The sequence below is a fragment of the Lissotriton helveticus genome, chromosome 1_1, assembly GCF_964261635.1.
Source record: "Lissotriton helveticus chromosome 1_1, aLisHel1.1, whole genome shotgun sequence".
In the NCBI taxonomy this organism is placed as follows: domain Eukaryota; kingdom Metazoa; phylum Chordata; class Amphibia; order Caudata; family Salamandridae; genus Lissotriton; species Lissotriton helveticus.
The window spans coordinates 590,642,273-590,663,280 of NC_136057.1; the positions used below are offsets into that span (position 1 = coordinate 590,642,273).

The following is a 21,008-nucleotide window of genomic DNA, read 5'->3' on the forward strand; positions in this document are numbered from 1 at the left end:
GAAGTCCTCATCCTGGGACCATCGCCCTCCGCCTGGGACGACTCCTGGTGACCCCCCGCCCTGGGCACCGCTCCCAAGCCAACAGACCACGCATGCAACCTGGGCGTCATCCTGGACTCCTCCCTCTCAATGACCAGACAAGTCAACGCCGTCTCCTCATCCTGCAAGACCTTCCGATGGATCCCGACCGAAACCAGGAAGACGGTCACCCAGGCACTCGTCACCAGCCGACTGGACTACGGAAACACCCTCTACGCTGGTACCACAGCCAAGCTTCAGAGAAGACTCCAACGCATCCAGAACGCCGCCGCCCGACTCATCCTGGACATCCCCCGTCGCTGCCACATCTCCAGCCACCTGAGGGACCTGCACTGGCTCCCCGTCAACAAGAGGATCACGTTCTGGCTCCTCACCCACGCACACAAGTCTCTCCACGACCTGGGCCCCAAATACCTCAACGACCGCCTGACCTTCTACACTCCCACCCGCCAGCTACGATTGACCCACCACGCCCTCGCCGCCGTTCCACGCATCCGCAGAGCCACCGCCGGAGGAAGATCCTTCTCCTACCTGGCGGACAAAACTTGGAACTCCCTCCCCATCCACCTTCGACTGACCCAGGACCATCTCGCCTTCAGGAGACAACTCAAGACCTGGCTGTTCGAGCAGTAGCGGACCCCCCCCAAGCGCCTTGAGACCCTTCCGGGTGAGTAGCGCGCTATACAAATGCTATGATTGATTGATTGATTAAAAGTGTTCAAACTTAAATGTGTTCAAACAGCCAAAAGCAGCCAAAAAATTACACCTGGGGCTTAGGAAATTTTCCACAAAATGTGGCTTGGGAACCAACAGGAGACCTATTACTAACTGCTCGCTGATACAAACAGGGTGCATCTCCGGTTCACCTGATTTCATGGTAGCTCTGGCAAAGTCTTTGCCCACAGCAGCAAATCCATTTCAGTGGCTCCTCGCAGAAGGGGTATCTGGCCTCATGGAGCCCTGGTCATTTATAGCCTACAGCTTCATCCCGCTGGAGATTTTCAACTTCCAAAAAAGTGACAAAAGCTGAATGTATAAATTTTCATAGCGACTTTGACAATGATGTCCCCTCCTCATACATCACCGGCTGTTTTGCTTCACTTACCTTTACATTCTCAGACATTTTTCTTCAACATTTCTTTAAAGTCCAAAGGTTAGAAGAGACCGTGCCCAATCCACTATGTGTATTCAAACTGCAGTCCATCGTAGTCAACCTACCTTTTTACTTTGCACTGGTTTTGCGTGACCAAATGTGTGCAATTGACACTTTGATCTTTTAGGCGCTGTTTTTCACAAAAAACATTAAAAATTCATAACTTTTGATGTACTAATTGGATTTAATTTGTTTTGGTGCCAATCTATTTATTAAAATGTTCTTTATTTTTCCAAATTTGGTGTGGGATTTTTCTTGTGTTATTTTTACACATTATTACTTTATTACTGGTTGTGTGCTGCTTAAATACTTTACACATTGCCTCTAAGTTAAGCCTGACTTCTTTTGCGCCAAGTTAGCAGAAGGTCAAGCACAGCCTAATTTAGTGACTTTTTGGGTTCAACCTGACAGGGAATGTGGTTGTTGCTTGAGAAAGGTCTTCACCCCATCATTCAAACACTCAATTTCCTACATGCACCTTCTTGGACCTTCATAGAAACATCACATGTCTGTTTGAGGTGAGTGATAGTTAAGCAGATGTTGCATCCATTGCTGCTTGGCTAATATCTGGGGACTGGAAATCCTCAGGGTGGATTTAGACTGAAACCCTTAAGTGGTCTTCTTAAGGGTTTGTGTGTAGGGACATCAATGTCCTCTTCTTCCTCTAAGCCCTCTTCATCCTGGACCAGATCAGCTACTGCTCCTCCAGCTCCTCTTCTTCTTGCTGAGCTGTGCTGAAGGGCAGATATTGTTGCTTGGAGGGGAATTGGATTCTCTCCTCAGATTACCTGCAATTCTCCACTTGTTTATGTTCCCAGTACCTGGAAGAAGAAGATTTAAATTGATTTAAAACATCATATTCAGTATTGCTTTAAATTCTCTACAGAATACTTTAATAAACATTGCTCTGCAAATACAGAATAAAGTTAGTACCATCTGAGCCTAAGACAATGTGTGCTGTTATTGATCGATGGGTACGCTTATTGTATAGTATCATTGTAAAGTCACCAGCCCTTGACACAGAAATGACTGTTTTTGGGATCCCACATAAAGTACGCTGCTGAACCTGTGTCCTGGTTGAGGGTTTTCCCAAAGTATGTCTATATCCAGCAGTTATAGAGATAAGATGTAGGTTCAATTAATATTATCAATTTACAAAAAACAATATCTCAACAAATGCAAATACATTAGAGAGACGTCTATTAGCTTATCCACCACCATGAAGTTAAACAGTATACATTTAGGGTCTCATTTACAATAGAATGGTGCAGCACAGTGCCGCAAGTAATTTTGCAGCATTGTATCATTCTAAATGTGCAGGAACGCATCGTATTTAGAAAAATAAAATTCATTCCTGTATTGACCCCTGCGCTAATAAAGCAGTCTAGTGCCAACGCAGGCACCCTTGCGGCATGTTGCGAGAGTGCCTGCGTTTGGGGATGATTGATTATGTGCAGGAAGGGGCACCTTTCTGCACAACAGCAATCAACGGAGGCAATTTTCTCCTTTCTATGTGTGCTGCAGAATGCAGAACACATAGAAAGAAGAAAAAATAAGGAGAAATATGGATAATTCACCTCGGTGCGCCTCCATAATGCCACTCCTAGGTGGAGTTAGAATCTGATGCATTCCTAGGTTTACAGTTCCTCGTAAATCTGGGAATGCTTCAGATTCCATGGGTGTTTTGTGGGAACACCCACAGCACCACACATGGAACGCCCCTTTCATGCAGTGTTCGGCATGAAAGGGGCACATATTTACAAGGCCATGAAATGCCAAGTAAAGTGGCTTTGGTGGCCTTGTAAATATGCTGCAACACATTGCCCCACTGGAGCATAACAAAAGTGATGCTTTGGCAGCGCAAAAGTGCCACTAGGGGTTCGTACATGAGCCCCTTAATATGCTAACTACAAAGAGGGGGAATGTTAGTAAAAGTACAAATGACGAGATGTAGATGTTAGGTAACCCTGGGCAAAGCACTACGCTACGCTCGCGTAGTTTGCGCAACTTCGCACTATGGGAACTGCACGTACCACATTGCAAACATGTGTAGCATAGTGCAGCGGTCATTTTTTGCTTGCTCGCGGTCCTCAACGTCAAGATGGTGACCGAGAGCAAACAAAATGACATCCTCGCAAGACTTTTTCCTTGTTCGCGATCAACAACATCAAGTTGCCGATTGCGAGCATGGAAAATAAACCTCCCGGCGAGATTCTCAATGCGGGGAGGTCAGGTTTCTCATTGCGAGTGGTTATACATGCTCGCGATGAGAACTACCAGTCTGCATTGAGAAAGCTGCAGCTCGAGTAAAAATCTACTCGAGCGGCAGAAAAGTACAGCTCGCACTGTGCAAGATGCCGTTTTCAATGATTGCACAGTGCCAGATGCTTCTCCGCACTGTACAATCATTGAAAACGACATCTTGCACAGTGTGAACATGCTACTACGCAGTTCGCGTAGTGCTAAGCGTAGCTCCGTAGTGCAAAGTGCACTTTGCGTAGCTACGCGTTGCACTACTTCGCGAACTACGCCCACCCTTAATGTTAAGATCATAAGTTTCTCAGACCTATCTGACCGGCGGACGGTAGTGGTCCTGATTGATACTTCCAGGTTGTCCCTTGGTGATTCTTTAATTGGAAAATGTCAGCACTATTTGGATGACAATAAAAATGTGAAAGCAAATATGCGAATATATTGTGCATGGTGCCAACAGGTATGTGTGAGAAAAGACATACAGCTAACTTGTCCATCATAATTAAATATATCAGCTCCCTAGGAAAAAGAGCAAATATTGAACCTACCAGGCTGTAGAATCAGTACAAGCCAGTCCCAGAGTTGTATCACTGCTGGGAGCAGAAGTTGAAGTTGTGGCAGATGGTGGAGGGGACAATACCAAAGTGCCTTAAAATAAAAAATAAAAGCATTACTACATATTGGTGTACCAGTATACATGAGACAGTGAGATTTCAGTACAATTTAAAGATATGGCAAATCACATATTGAAATTTTTGTTTTGGAAACCAAAAACATGTGAGAACCATAATTTATAGGTTGTTATTGGAAAACATGGCAAACACCTATGTACATTTCTGTTTAGGATATCTAATACAAGCAAGAATAATTCTCTATAATGTGCTAATCAACTTGTTTGCAGAGGGATGTACATGTTTGTGTAAGTTGTTTGCACTGTAAGACCTGACCTGTGTGTTGCCTTGCTACAGTGGTACTCACTTCTGCCCCAGTTCAAGCAATCATGCAAGCTATATAAAGAGTAGTAAAATAAACATTAACACAACAGCTATCATTTTTTGGGCTATAGTTACAGCACATTTAGGAGGGATATATATGTGATGTTCAACTTACAATGCAGATGTGAGTAAAGGACAAATATAGATTAATGATTGTAGGTTTATTTTTTATAGAGATAGCAAGAGCCATAGCTGCCAGGTTTTGCAGGTCAATACATGGCTAGCTAGGCCAGTGTCGGTTTTTAACTTAGAATTCTGAGACCTGTAGTCTTATTTAACCCAGTATACGCTCAATCCTATAATTGAATGAAAAGTCAGGACTGCTTTACCTTGTCACACATGGACCTGGGACATTTTCCAGCTATGGAGAGTAGACTTGTGAGCAGGGTGATTTCAGATCTTACCTGACAACACATTAGTTTTGTCCTAAAGTGGCAGCCCATATAGCAGATGGCAGTGCATTGTGGAGAGAAAGTCCTGCTTGAGGAGGTCGAGATAGAGACAGGCTCCAGTTGGTCTTACAGGAAGAACATTAGCCCGCTCAACCCTGCAGAACTTCTCCTTCACACAGTCTGGACCTCTTTCTCCAATGCATAGAGAGAGTCAGTGACCTACCTGCCCTAAAGCTGCCTTCTGGGCTCCGCTTAGGGAGAAAGGAGGCACCCAATGTAGTTGCTTTTTCATTTGTAATCACAAATTTAACTAAAGGGACTGTGTCTCCTCAGAGAAATTTCTCTACCTTTTTGACACAAGCAGAACTGTATAGTCTCCAAGACGCACCAGAAGTGGCTGCACATACCCGAAGTTGTAGTATCTTCCTGTTGTGGTTATAATGTTCCCTGTTGCTTGGTTCCTAGCTGCTCAGCCAGTGTGAGTGTTCTGTATGGAATGTTGGTGTGATGGACATGAGTGGAATGCTTGGGAGCCTGGTATGAGTGTTGACAGTTGGAAGATGGGCTGAGCAGCAGGCAGGCTGCTCCTGGTGGGGCTGCTACTACTGATGTTATGGACTTAATAAATACTTACAAAGACACTACTCGGAAACATGTACTTCATCACCTCTACGCATGGGACTTCACCACTACAGAAGTTGAAGAGGAAACAAACAAATCCTATGATGTTGGTAGTATATATACAGTTGTTAGAGAATGTGTGTCAGGTGTGTCTGAATTCTTTCAAGCACATTTCATTTTCCTGCTAACCACCACGCAGAGGTCAACTATCCATTGTCATGCAGTTGTCTCTGCCTGTGAGCATAGATTCCACTATGTGTGTAGAGATTTCCTATTCACTGCGATGTGGAGTTTTCCGGCCCGTAAGTTTAATCTCTGCCTTAAGTGCGGAGATTCAGCCAGATGTAAAATGTGGTTTTAAGCTACATATAACTATATCATTGTAAATTAAGAATATTCTGACTCCACCCGCTATAGTGAGGGTGAGCAGACATGTAAGTCTACACTTTTGAGTAACTTTGCAGGCGGATTTTGAAATAGCCAAAAAAAGCAAAGTTACTCAAAAGTGTCAGAGTAAATTACACATGTAAATTTACTCACAAGTGTAAGGTACATTTGTGAGTAGCCCCAAATCCTGTTGATCTGCTCAGAAGTAATATATTAAAGGAAAAGGTTAAATTCATAACAGAAATGTTAGCTAGCTAAAGATATATAGACTTATAAAACTTTAACAGTGAAAAGGGGGATTTTTTTCACTGAGTGGTTCTGAGCGTCATCAGCTACACACTGAGAGCAAAGCTCGAGTTGACTAGGATGTCATACAAAATTCCAAGGTGAAAACATCCCTGCTATTCGCTGACACTTATCTTTGATTTTATGGTATTTGTGGCAAACCGAAATCACCTGCCCTTGCTTTCAAGTACTACACAGGGACAGATGAGTAATGAAGGAGCAATACATAACATGGTCTGTACTCCTCATAGCAGGGAAAAAACTGGCCTCCTAACACCTGCCTCCACCACTCTTTGTACTTTCCTTTCTCCCTCCTCTGCCCTCCCCTCCACATGTGCTTGCTACTCTGTTAGCACTGCACTGGCAGGCTCTGTGATAACACTGAAAGATCAACCTTAAATTCCTTTATGACACAACAGTATATAACACATTTTGTTAACCTCTGTTGCCACTTCAACACAGTGAATTGCCAGATTTAGATTCTGGTGTTCATACTAGTGGGGCTCAGTGAGAGCCAATAATGATATATATATATATATATATATGTGATAGGATTATAGATGTCATTAGCAAACACAACTGCTGGAGGACCTCAGATAGTACTGATGCACCAGCCTTGATTAATCGTGCAAAATATCCATGCAGGTGCAGCTGACAAACCCCGGGAACAGCCACGGCCCGTATAGGGAGTGCCACCGGGCGGTGACGTGGGGCGGGGGAGTGGCAGGGTGGGAGCTTGTAAAAAGCGGCAAACGGGCGATTTCAGGTAAGTAAAAAATAATAAGTTGTGTTGCACGGACTGCATCGCATTTGGTGAATGGGCGCGCGCAAAGAAATTATTTTAATTTTTTTTTCGTTACCTAAAATCATCTGTTTGCCGCTTTTTACAAACCCCGCCCCACGTCACTGCACGATGGCACGCCCTATACAGGCCGTGGCTGCCCGGGAATTTACTTCTTTCAAACCCACAGGCTTATGTCAATACATTTGGTCTGAGGCTCTTGGTCGATCAATCAATCCATATTGGTAAAGCACGGCTTATCACCCTGGGGGTATCTACGTGCTTAGGAATGGGGAGCCTTAGTCGAAGAGCCAGGTCTTGAGTCCCTTCCTGATATCATCGAGTGAGGGGGAGGTTCGGAGGTAGAGGTGGAGGTCTTTCCAAGTGTAGGCGTAATGTAGGAGAAGGATCAACCTCCACAGCTGCTCCCCTGAATGCAGAGGATACAAGCGAGAATGATGGAGGCAGATCGGAGTTGTCTGGTCAGCTTGTGGAAAGCCAGACTGTGGTTGATGTAGGAGGGTCCGGCTTTTTGGTGGGCCTCGTAGGCATGAGTTCACATCTTGAACTGGCATCTCTTCTGGATGGGGAGCCAGTGGAGGTTTCTGATGTGGGGAGATGCTTGTCTGTTTGGGGAGGTTGAGTATGAGGCTGGCTAAGGCGTTCTCTATAGTCTGTAGTCATTGAGGAGATGGAAGCTTGTTCCAGAGTAGAGAACATTTCTGAAGTCCAGTCAGATGGTGATGAGGGCTTGAGTCAATATTTTCCCGGTGTTGAAGGGGATTAATCTGAAAATCTTCTGAATCATGCGAAGGGTGTGGAAGCAGGAGGAAGCAACTGTGTTGACCTGGTACTTCATGGTGAAATTGCTGTCTAGGATGATGCTGAGGTTGTGGGCATGGCTAGTGGGGGTATGTGAATTTAGGAACTCTGATGGACACTTGTGATACAAGTCTTTACGTTCAGGTGATTGCTAGTGTGGCAGCAGTTTCTTTTGGTGCTTGATTTTCTGTGAATTTCATTTGTGTTTAGTCATAACGTTTTAGGTCAACCCAGCTCAAACTTCACCATTTTCTGTCCAACACTCAATCAGGATTCAAAAAGAACCACAGCACTGAAACAGCACTAATAGTGGCCACCAATGACATTTGAATAATTCTGGAATGAGGAGAAACTGCGGTCCTCATACTGCTCGAGATCTCCGTGTCCTTTAACACTGTCTCCCATAACACCCTCATCAGAAGACTCCAGGAGATTGGCATACAAGGATCCTTTTTTTAAATCGATCTGTTACTTCCTCACAAGAAGAACGCAAAGGGTCAGGCTACCATCCTTCATATCAAAGACCCAGAAACTGATATGCAAAATCGGACAAAATTGTCCCTCAGCCTTACCCTTTTCAACATGTACATGATACTGCTCACAAGTATCATCCGATCACATGTTCTCAGCATCATCTCCTACGCCAATGACACCCAACTCATCTTCTTCCTTACGAACAAGACAACCACCACCAGAACCAACTTCACCAACTGCATGACCATGATGGCAGACTGGATGCGAATCAGCTGCATGAAACTCAATTCTGACAAGATGGAAGTACTACTCTTTGGCAACAAGGCCTCCCCATGAGCCTCCACCTGGTAGCCGTCAGAGCTAAAACACACACCCACAGACCATTCAATGATCTTAGAGGACAAGCTCAATATGGCAGCTCAAGTCAATGCAGAATGCAACTCCTTCAAGTGGTTGCCACAGAGCAACAGATGGACTGTCATGCAAAATCTCAGCACCAGCAGGCTGGACTTTGGTAACATTTTCTATACTGAAATGTCCTAACAACTCCTGCACAGACTTCAGATTACTCCAATCAACCTCCCATGCCACACCCACATCACACCGCAACTCAGGAAGCTTCACTAGCTCCCCTTTCACAAGCATAGCCAATTCGACCTTTTCATGCACACATACAAAGCCCTACACAACACAGAACCAGAATACCTGCCTACACTTTCAACAACTCACCAGACACCTATGGTCTGCCTCACATGCACACATTACTCGCATCCGCAAAAGCATAACTGGAGGTCGATCATTCTCCTACAGTGCACCCAACACTTGGATCAACCTCCCTAGGAACATCAGATCCTCTTCCTCACTTCTTGAGTTCCACAAGAAGCTGAAGATCTGGCTCTTTGTATAAGAACCTTAGAGACCACACACCTACACACCTGTCCAAGTGCCTGGATACCCTCTTGGGTGATTATTGCACTATAAATCAGTATCACATAACATAACCTAACTCCTGAAATTGCTTTCTAAATTTGTACTTTATATTTCTTATTTTTCTTGCAAAGTGCTTGTCTTTTACTTAAACCTAGTATTAACATTCTTTATTCTTTATTGCTTACTGAATCGTTGTTTGAATGCTGTTACATACAGCTATGGGCAGTTTTTCTGAGAATTGCCATGTAACTCATGCTGAACTAACATTGGTGAGTTAAAGTTATTCTAAATGCAACTAGTATAACTCTGCAGGTGTTGTGCTGTGGATACTATTGGAATTCAGACACAGCCCTATCAAGACTGTGACCGTTGGGCCCCATAGCCTGCTTTGCAATTTCGGATGCCGGCTGTCCCCATAACTAAGTCAAAAGTGGCAAAAAACATAGACTGTGGATTGGCTACTGATTGTGTTATGGGTATGTATTACTGTGCAACAAAAAGGAGACAGCAGCTGCACTTGGATACCATTTTACAGCAAAATTATTAAAAGGATATAGATGGTATCTCTGTTAAGGAACCTGAAATTCAGAATTTCCAGGTGTCTATAAATTAATCCACCTAGTCTGGAGTGACACCTGCCAGTATTTTTCAGTCAACACCCGCTTAAAGAAGAATGGTATATTGCTGTTGCTGAGCATTAGGTGTAGGGGTGCAGCTATAAAATGAGATTAAATCATGAAATCACCATGAATCATTTCAGAGCATTTTTCCTTATGATGTCATAAGAGATTTTTAGATAAATATTGGAAATTTCTGGAATCTTAGCGGACTGCGGCATAAAAGGTTGAGTACCAAAATTACAACATTAATCAATCTTAATTAATAACTAATTTGCAGTATCAGGGCATAGTTCATTCACACACTAATTAATTTTGTAATCCTATTGGTGATATTAGGGAGAATTTTAGGGAGACTTAACAACTTTAGCATCCAGTAGTCTACAGTAAATGAGTACTTGAGCCCTTATACGCCATTTTAACCACATCTCCAATTTTCCACAATCAGAGGAGAGTTAAAGAGATTATGGCCAGCTACAAGAGAAAGACTCGAGGAATTGAATTCGGTCAAATTTAATTTACCTGAATTCCAATTGACTCTGTTTTTAAGTCAGTTTGAGACTCAAGGTGAGGTTTAAGGTAAGTTATAAAAGTACGATTGCAATATGGATTTTAACATCTCCCCCCCTTAATGTGACATAAAGTTCCTCACACTCACACATATGAAAAACATTATATACAAAAAAGAGAATAAATCATCAGGAAGTTCCAGTGCATGTCAGGCACAAGTCACCCGCCTGATAGGCCTTGTGGAAAGAGACATCATGGCGGTCGCTACTGGTGGCCACTGATTCATCCACCATGACTTGTCCAAAATGGGCGCCACTCACTTAGGCTAGGCAAAGACGGCCGCCATCCTATCTGATTAGGCTAAGATGGCCACCTTTCACTGTGACTAGCCAAAGATGTCCGCCATTGTTGAACTCTTGCAAGCTTATTTGAACTCTGAGTGGCCATGTTGGCTTATACATCTATTTAGGCAGCTTGCACCTGTCAATAACTGTTTATTAATGACAAACGCTGACCCAAGCAGCCACGAGTACGACCAGTCATTACATCTCAGCTGTTGACAGGAAGCACTTAAGAAAGGATCATCTCTTGCAGGAGATGATCCAGAAATAGAGCCCTGGGCCAGAGCAGCAGGCCGATTGGGAAAACTGTGCATATCTCTCCGGTATGCCCGCTACGTAAACTGGTGGGATCCAGATATTATTTATCCACAACAACTATTTAGGATTGATCAGTTTCCGGTGCAAATTAGAAATGCTTCTACCTTTCCACAAGAGCACCTTTTTTATGTACTTGGTATAGCGCACCACTCGCTCCCGTAGGATCATCTCAGGGCTTGCGCTGTAGGCCAAAGCAGAGTGAAATTCAGAATAGACGTGTTTTTAGCAACTTCTTGAAGTTCTGGAAGTCAGGGCAGGTTCAGATATGGAGAGGCAGCTTACTCCAATGATAGGGGGCTAGGAACTAAAAAGACCTTCCACTACATCTGGCCAAGCGGATGCGAGGTGTCTGCAGAAGGGATTCGTTGGGGGATCTTAAGTGTCTAGGGGGCTGATAATGACTGACTTTGGAGTAGAAGAGAGCAGGAGAGGATTTGCAGAAGGCTTTGTGCATCAGGCAGCACAGCTTGAAGACACTACGTTTCCTGATGGGCAGCCAATGTAGTTTCTTTAATAAGGGGCCAGAAAGAGTCTGTGCAAGAAGATTGCAGATAAGCTTAGCTGCTATATTCTACACAAACTGCAGTTTGGGCAGCAGTTGTCATTGGCAGATACAACAAGGGCATTGCCATAGTTCAGGAGACTAATTATAAGAGCCTGGACGAGGGTTTTTCTGGTGGTAGTGGGAAGCAAGGGGAATACTTTCTTTAGTGACCTCATTGTGGAGAACACATGCCAAAAGTGGAGGAAACTTGATCCCTTATTGACAGTGTGTGTTCAATCTTTACTCCGAGATTCCTTACCACTTGCTCAGGGGCGGGCGCTGACCCAAAATCAGGAGGGCACCAGTCTACTGACCATATCTCTTGTGCTTTGCCAAAAAGTACGATCTCATTTTTTTCACCGTTAAGTTGGAGGTGATTGTTGCCATCTATGGGCCGAGACAAATGTTTTCTGTGATTGTCTAGGAAGTCCCTAAGCCAATGTAGTCCTTTGTCATGGATACCTGCTTTAGGCAGTCTATGGATTAGAGTGGAGTGGGCGACCATGTCAAACGAGGCGGAAAGTTCCAGTAATACAAGCATGACTGGAGTTACTGCATCTAGAGGCAGATGCTGTCTGTGACTGGCCGTCTCCATGCTATGCAGTGCTCTAAAACCTGATTGAGAAGAGTTGAAGGTTTTGCGAATTTCTAAAAAAGATATCCGTTGTTTGTTAATAAAACTTTTTAAAACTTTTGCAAGCAGGAGAAGCAGTGAAATTGGTCAGTAATTGGATAAGAACTCATGATTTAGTGGGGGTTCCTTAAGGAGAGGAAATACTTTGCACACTTCCATTCGGCTGGCACTTTTGCAGAGTCTAGAGGAAGGTTAAATAATATCATTATGGATGGTGACAGATAAAGTTATTGTGTATACTATTATGCTATTGGTGTTTGTTGTGAACATTTCTGTCTTACACGTCTCCTTCCACCAGCAACCCATCCTAATTCCCTACCCCTTATCTAGCCACTCTGATATTACGTGGAAACTCCAATCAAAGTTAGAGCTCCTGGAAGTTGCGCTTCTGGAAGATACAGCTCCTGAGGATCTTTACATTTATTTACATGAATCATGTCACTTATTTTTAAAATAATTCCATGTTAATTTGAAAAATTATTTTTTGAGGCTTCAAATGTAACGCTGTTGTGGATCAAGACACACATACTGAAGCTGAAATTCGAAAAGCAGAAAACATATAGAATGTTTTAATGATGTTTTGTAGTCCACCGGAATTCAATGTGCAATGCTAACATTTTATAACATATTACTAGGGGCTTTGAGAGATTGTATTTTAAGGTATTTCATACTTACATTTCTTTTTCATATGCTACCATTCGAGAAATAAGCAACATCACAATGACGAACATTCTGCATTAGAAAAAAAAGTACACAAAATCAGTAGCTATAGTAAAATTCGAATAGCTACTGTATTTTGGTCACTTTCAGAGAGCCGGGCACATCTGCTTATATTTGTGACTGGGCTTCCGACGACCAAGGCAGTAACATCCAAGCCCTTCCGCTCTCATTCTTTTATCCCTCAAGCTTATATAATTTGGAGGATCAGAGATGGGGGCAACATCAAGAGTTGTTGGACGATTGGGAGAGTTGTCGTAGGGAGAGAAGCGCTTTATCACATTACAGGGGAAGACCCCTTGACTACTTCTCACCGTACGGTGAGGAGGAGGGTTGGGAGACGATTACCAGGAGGAGGGGTGGGGGCCGAGGAATTGCGAGAGGAATTCCGGGGCCCCATAGAATGCATTACCCAGTCCATTTTCCCACCCACAACAGATACAACACCCTGGATATGGTGGATTGACGCTCCGAGATTCAGGGGAGTGAACTTCCAGGACCCCACTGGATAGGGAATGGCACAACCCCGGAACAAACACCTTACACTAGGGCTCAAAAAGAACCAACACCGAGTCTAGCTCTGGAGTCTAGTCCAGTGGCCCTTAACGAGACACACTCCAACACAAGATTTACTCTGAGGCTTTCGCCCCCCTCCCAGACGGCCACACTGGAGACCAGCGGTGGCAACACTACCGACAACGGTCTATCTATCACCAAATCACACCCCATGACTCTGATTTCATGGAATGTTGCTGGATTGGCCAGTAAAATTGATTGTCCTGAGTGGGTTGCTTTCATTTATACAAAAAACATACTACTTTTTCAAGAGACTTGGGCCCGCGAGGAACTCCCATTTCAGGGATATGCAATATTCTCTAAACCCGCTAAGTGGGGGGGAAGGGGAAGGCCATCGGGAGGACTGGCAACCTGGGTAGCATCGGACCTAGGATGACAGGCTAGCTGCTTGGAGACAGATTCCGATGATATTCTAGCCGTACTACTAGAGTGGCCAAATTCTACTAAACTGGTCATTGTAAATGTATATTCAAGACCGGTACCCATGTCAAGAGAATCTAAGACCATAGAGGAACTCTCTGTGTTCCTAGATGGCATCCCATGGGAACTTCACTGCCTGGTGGGAGGCGATCTGAACTCTCAGTTTGAACCACTTCCAGGCCTACGAGATGGCCCCTCCCTTGAGGAAGACTCTTGTTGGTTCGTCCCTGCGACGGTGGCGCCCCCTCCCAGAGCCTGGTCTCCCCTCGCCTTGCGGATAACAGCCCTTACCCTAAATCATGGTTTGAGGGCTTGTAACGGGCGCTGTAAACAGACACGCCAAGTATCTGCACCTATAACAAATCTGGTAGCGAATCTAGACTGGACTATATCCTCGTCAAACTATCAATGTGGCCACAAATAGTTGACTTTAAAGTCATTGAGAGATGGGATAGCGACCACAACGCCCTGGAAGTTCTTTATGTCTCACCGGGGAAAGAAGATATCCTGCTTGCTCCAAACAAAGATAAATCAGGTCTTCTACTACAAAACAATCGTAGAAAAGTCAGGTGGGAGAAATTGGCTACTAGCGTTGAGAAGCTACCAAAATTATATGCAAGAATTATCCCGCTCTTAGAGAGGGCTTTTGAGATAGGGATGAATGTTGGTGACGGGGCAAATAGAGAAATGTTGACCCAGACCCATGCAGAACTAATCAGTTCCCTGAAGCTGGATTTATTTTCAAAAACAGGGGCAAAAAAAGGACCAACATCTAAGAAGACCTGGTATAACGCCTACTGTAGGGACTCAAAAACCAAATTACTACTTGCAATTAAGGGACGTAAAAGCAGGGAGGAAATTCAATCGAGGAGAAGGTCCTATAGGAAGCTTTTGCTGGACGCTAGGGCCGAGTGGGACCAACAATATTGAAAAACCTAGCAACGTCACTTGCCATCAGAGACTCGTGTAAATTCTGGCGAATAGTGTCCAATGGATCAGAGGACCTATCTCCAGCAATAGAGCCCAATATAGCTCCCAGCTTATGGCAGAGTCACTTCCAGGTATTGTATTCATTGGAGGAAGGGTCTCCAAACGTAACAAACCGCACGATAGTGCTAGATCCAACTGGAGACCCCTTCACTGAAAAAGAGGTGAGGGTGGCTATAGCTGGGTTGGCTGCAGGGAAAGCCCCTGGCCTTGATGGGGTACCCGGGGACCTTTACAAGCAGGAACCAGGGATATGGGCCCCTTACCTCACGATGATATTTAACGCCGTCCTGGGGGGAATGGAGGTGCTGGATACTTGGCTGGGAGCAGAAGTGGTACCTATTTTCAAAAAGGGCTCCCCACTGCTCCCAGCCAACTATCGTCCGATCAGTCTCATTGATACATCCCAAAAGCTTTTTGGAAGACTGATGCTGGACCGGCTACAGAACTGGATAGAGGAGACAAGTATCATGACTCCCTACCAGGCGGGCTTTAGACAGGGGGTCTCTACTACAGATCAAATTTTTAGACTGAATCTTTTATATTGGAGGACAGCACTAATTGAGGGCGGCACCTTGTATACTATTTTTGTAGACCTGCGTGCCGCCTTCGATTTGGTACCTAGAGTAAAACTGTGGAAAGTCCTGGAGGAGATGAATGTTCCGGGTGACATCTTGGCAATCCTGATGAGACTTCATCATAACAACTATGCCCGCGTTAGGTGTGGCAGAGGTGGCAATCTCACCGAAAGGTTCCCCGTTCGCAGAGGGGTGAGACAGGGTTGTGTGCTTGCACCGACCCTGTTTTGCCTCTTCGTGAACGGGGTAATTGCTCACCTGACCAGGATTCCCAACACTGATGCCCCTAAACTGACTGGCAGCAGGGTGCCTGCAATTATGTTTGCTGATGACACCCTGCTGCTGTCCAAATCCCCAATGGGCTTACAACGTGTCTTAGACGGGTTTATGCAGTTCTGCTCAGAGCGGGGACTAGAAATTAACCCACAGAAAACAAAATATATGATTCTCAATCCTAAGCCCTACAACCGCCCACCGCCCAAGCTGGGAACAGTTCAACTGGAACGGGTACAGACAATAGAATATTTGGGGATCACTCGCAATGAAAACTTAACGTGGTCGGCCCACCAGTCAAAAGTTAACATCAAATTGGCACAGCTGGTGGGTGGTACTATGAGATTAGTGAACAAATCTCCCTACCGGCCACTTACCCCCATTATTCACATCTACAAAGCACAGGCCCGAGGGGGTGTAACGTACGGGGGCGAGCTGTGGGGCCATACTTTATCACCTAAATTATTAACTATTTAGAACAAATTTCTGAGACAGATTGTTGCCCTTCCACAGAGTACTCCATTACTCCCTCTTAGGCTGGATATGGGCCTTCGGCCAATAACGGAGGAGCTGGGGCTCAAACCCCTAGCATTTTGGCGGCGTCTATGGAGCAGTCCAGACCTTTCAAATTATAGAGCAGAGTTACAGGAATTCTTACAGTTACCCAATGCCACAAGAATACTTTGGTTGACTTACATCAAGAGAACTTTTGAGGCAATTGGATTCTCTGAACTATGGCTGGACCCAGCAAATACTTGTATTAAGATCCCCAAAAAGGTACTCGCAAGAGTTTATTACGATCACATGCTCCTAAGAACGATTGAAGGTACCCGTGATGGATCATTATCAAACCAGTTCATTAGAATCAAATATTCTTACCAACTAGAAACTGTCCTAGATGCCATGACTCCGGCATTAACCAGAAAATTATTCCTCCAATGGAGATATGGAACTCTCCCCTTGGCTACATTTACAGCATTGTGGTCTTGTCGCTCCTCTTCAGAAACTTGCCCAGTATGTGCCCACCCAAAGGAAAACGATGCTCATGTGGTATTCTTTTGCCGGGCCTACGAGAGAAGCAGGAACTACTGGCTAGTCCCCCTGCTCAGAAATCTGGGGTTCAGAACTTTTTTACCAGCGTACAGAGTCTTAAAGACAGATCTAACTCCCACCATTGTCTTTGCATTATCTAAATTTTTAACTTCAATGTGGTATGTTCGAACCCGTTGTATAAAGAGACTTGGAGATTTGGGACAGACTTGAATTATCAGCACATTTTTCTCCGTATTCTTTTAACAAACCTTTGATCACTAATGTTGTTTAATGCGTTTTTAAACCTTTTATATGTGTAATGTATATCTTTTATGCTCTAGTGATCGAAATAAAGATTTTTCGTATCGTATCATATCGTATCGAATAGCTATTATAACTAGATCAGTATTGTAGCACTGACAGAATACTCAACTTTCTCACGAGAATACAATCTATTGGGATTTAAAGGTTTTCTAGATCAAATGTGAGCATGGTTCATTCGATATTAAAGAGCAGACATAAGGATTTTGTAAATGGCTACTAATAATCAGAACCTTATACTGACTGGGCCATTATACTACAAAGCGTCCTTCTATTTAATAACTTCTGTGCTCAAGTTGCACCCTTAGACATTTACAGACACCGACTGTTGCATAACCATATGAGAGACATTTGGCATTAGACCATGTTTCAAATCTTCCTGGGTGAATAACTCAAACCTAATCCAGGAAATGTATGATGTTGAGGGGCCAAAAAGAATGTTATGTTTGCCACGATTTACTTAGCCAAAAAACATAACATACACTGAAATGCAATGAAAGGCAGGCTAACTCTCATAGGAAAGTTTCCAATTATCAGACTTCTCCCAGAAAGTTTACACGAGTTTATTTAATTTCATAGGTGGATTATTAGGTTTTACATGCCATTTGGGAGTCAAACTATGATGGGAAAATGTGGCTTACAGCAAAAAGTTGAATACATAATACCATTGAAAGAGCAATACCTAGCAGCTAATAGCCTTTCTTTCTCTAAACATTCAACTCATATTTCAAAACGATGTATATTCATAACTATGCAGCATGTTTTGTACTGGGGAAAAACAAGGGGGCATATTATCAAGGGGCTCTATCTCCGCTTTTTTGGCTTTAAAAGCCAAGAAAGCGGAGATAGAATTATCTCCCTATTACCAAGCTGTCGCTAACACCAGTTAGCGACAGCTAATAGGAGATAGTGACCATCTTGGGCCCCGCTTTGCATGTCAGTGATATTTATCACTAATGACATGCAAAGTGGGCGTGCCAAGATGTTAGCGACTGAAAACAGTCGCTAACATCGCTATCTCCTATTACCAACTTTTGGAGATATTCGCGCTAAGCGCGAATATCTCCAAAAGCTAATACTTGCCCAGGAGCAGTTCTTAGCCATGTTATCCAATGGGAGGTGGATAACGTGGCTAAGAGCATTTGCTCGATAATGCATGAATATCGCTGACTTTTCAGCGATATTCATGCATTGCGGCCGTTTTTTATCGCATTTGCGATAAACCTTGCTAATCTGCGATAAAAATCGTCAATTTGCGGCGATAATTTTTGTCTCTAAACAAGTTAGAGACAAAAATTATCTCTATTGGTTGGTAATATGCCCCAAGGTTTCCAGCACTTTTCTGGATCTTAGTGTACTTTGAACTACGGGGATGGCAGTGGCATGACGATAGCCCCCCCCCACACAGCCCCCCCTTCAGAACTGTGCATGGACTGCAAGCCCCTGGCCTGACTGCTCCTGACTGGGTCCGGAGCATGGAGGCCTCCTCAATGTATTTTGCAGGGCGGTCCCTCAAGTTTTGTTACACCATTGACGGATGTGTCCCATTTGTGCCATGCCTCTAGGCCTTGGGCTGGAAGATCTTTGCCTGGGTAGCACTTTAATGTGAACGTTGTGTTGTGGAAAAATACAAACTGGGGGGGCACTACCAACCAGAATATAAGATCCTTAATTATTGCCCGGCGATGTCGCCTCTTGAACCCACACAGAAGTTAAACTATTGAAGAGGCAGGCGCTGGAGACTGGAAGGCAGGAAACAAGGTTTTTATTCTCTCCGGAGGAGAACACAACGAAACGGACAGAAGGTATCGTTCTGAGGTGCTCTAACTGCATCCCGGAGGCCTGGCCTCTTATACACGAGTTTATCTCTTTATTACATGTAACACATTCTCGTTGATACTTTGATGTACGGAAAGACATCCTCAGAATCCCCCCTTCCCAGCCCGTTCCCATGCAAGGCTATAGTGGAAGTCCCCGCCCCGTTCACAACAGGTGATGATCATTGCGCAGCTGGGTATTCCGCCGATTCACGGAGTGTGCGGGTTTCGATCGGATCTCGTGGGGTGGGGGGGCTTTGATCATCTCGGGGATCCTTTGAGGAGGGAAGCTTCCTACTGTATGGGGAGGGGCAAGAGGTTGGTATCGGCAGAGCTAGGTGTCGGTCTGGGAACGGGGAAGACAAACGGGCACACGGGGAAAAGGGGTTTGCATCAAAAGGGCCGGAGATCATGACGGGGAAACAGGGAGGTGTCGCGCTGGGAACAGGATGAGGGCCTGGGGCAGAGCAGCGCCGAAGAGGGGTTTATGACCCAAGGCAGGTGCAAGCAGGGGGTTGCTAGCGAAGTTAGGAGGGAGAGAGAGAGAGACGCGCTGGCTCTCGGCGAGAGCCGGGAAGCCATGGTGTCCAAAAATGGCGGCTGTTTTACGCGCACAAAAGGTTTAAGGAGAGCAAGAGGGCGCCGATAATGTTGACGGTTTTCAGCCTAACTTTTAACAGTCCTCCCTTTTCAACATATCTAGCCAACTTGCTTATTCAATGTCAATTTTCATCAAATTCCTAACTTCGGTATCATATAATGCCCTCATATGTTCGCTTCCAATGTCCACAGTTTTGGGAAAAATACAACTCGCACATAAAGAACACATAGGTGGCAAACATTGAATTCCTAAGCATAGGCCACATATTACAACTACGGGAATCAGGATAATGGTGAGCAGTCTCCAGCCCCAGCTTTTGACGGTGTCCCAGAACCAACCACCAAGCGACCATTCTTCTTGCTCTTGGTGGACTTCCGAAGAGAGTCTGTGAAGATGTTCGATGGCTTTGTACACTGAGGGTGAGTTGTCCGGTATGTATGTACAACAGCTGGCCCCAATAATGCGGCATGCTCCTCCACGGTCCGCCAGAACTACATCTAGAACGAGGCGGTTTTGAAGGGCCACCAAACGGACCGCTTGGAGCTCGGCAGTGTTGTTGGCAAAGATGCCCGCTGTGATGTTCATGGTTGTCTCGACTGCCTGAGTCAAATGTCGGATGGCACGGCTGTTTGCCATCGGGCCCCAGAGGGGGACGAGTCCTTTCATAGCATCGAGGAACTGTGCTCCTGTTGAGTCGGCTTGCTCAACGTCTTTTGCTCGTTTTTGCCTGTGGTGATTCGCTGGGGCCACATAAGTTGGAGGAAGGACGAAGGAGATGTAGCAAGTGCCCCCCCAGCCTTTGGGGAGCCAGGTGTAGGCCTTCGTGCCACAGATGAAATACATGTTTGGGGAGGACACAAAGGAAGGTGGATCCGTGGAGTCCAAAGTTCTGGTAAAGCGGCAAGCGCTGTGACCCACCAGCTGTGTCCCAAGTCCTTCTACACACATGTGGCCTGTGACGTTGATGACCGTCAGGGCTACAGTCAGAGTGGCAGCCGTTCGTTTCCGCAGATAGGAGAAGGTGGGTCTGGTTGGATTGTTGAATACCTGCATTTCGATTCGTTCTTTGGCCGGAATGTCCATTTGGATTGAGTCGCTGGGGTTCAGCGGGCAGAAGTGTGTCTTTGTCTTGTTTCGCCCGGCCCCATGAGAAGAATGTGCTGCAGCTCTGCTGGAGGTGGCATTTTCCGTATAGCTCTCTTGCAGGAGGATCAGCCAGGCAAGGCAGGAGCCGTGGACGGAGAAGGGTGAAGGGATGAATGGTATTGAATGTCCAGTGGCATGGGGTAGCAACCCACAGATCCAGCAGTTGGTGGCGTTGGTGGCAAGATTGTGCTGGTGAAGTAGCTGTACGAAAGAGTTGTTCCAGAACTCCTTTCGCCTCTCTCTTAGTTGAGGAGAGAGCGAAATTAGATAATGTTCCTTCATGGTGGTAGGCTGAGCAGTGGTTAGGAATGTTTCGTGAGCAGGTGTGTGTTCTTCCATAATCCAGAGCGTAGTCATGAGGAGAAAACAGAGGAGGATTACGATGAAGAGTGCAATTGTCTTTGAGCTATGGAGTCTGTCTGTTCTCGGATTTCTGTAGTGGGT

The 21,008-nt window shown here is 45.0% G+C and overlaps 1 long non-coding RNA gene across 1 annotated transcript in view; it reads right to left on the reverse strand.

Annotated features, from left to right (window-relative positions):
• Nucleotides 1-1,446: 1,446 nt before the first annotated feature.
• The window catches only part of LOC144770196 (uncharacterized), a 119,504-nt gene continuing 99,942 nt past the window's right edge, over nucleotides 1,447-21,008 (reverse strand). Inside the window, exons 2-3 of the long non-coding RNA XR_013598825.1 lie at nucleotides 3,994-4,093; nucleotides 1,447-2,013 (exon numbers count right to left, since the gene is read on the reverse strand). This is a non-coding gene — a long non-coding RNA (uncharacterized LOC144770196). The remainder of the gene's footprint in view (nucleotides 2,014-3,993; nucleotides 4,094-21,008) is intronic.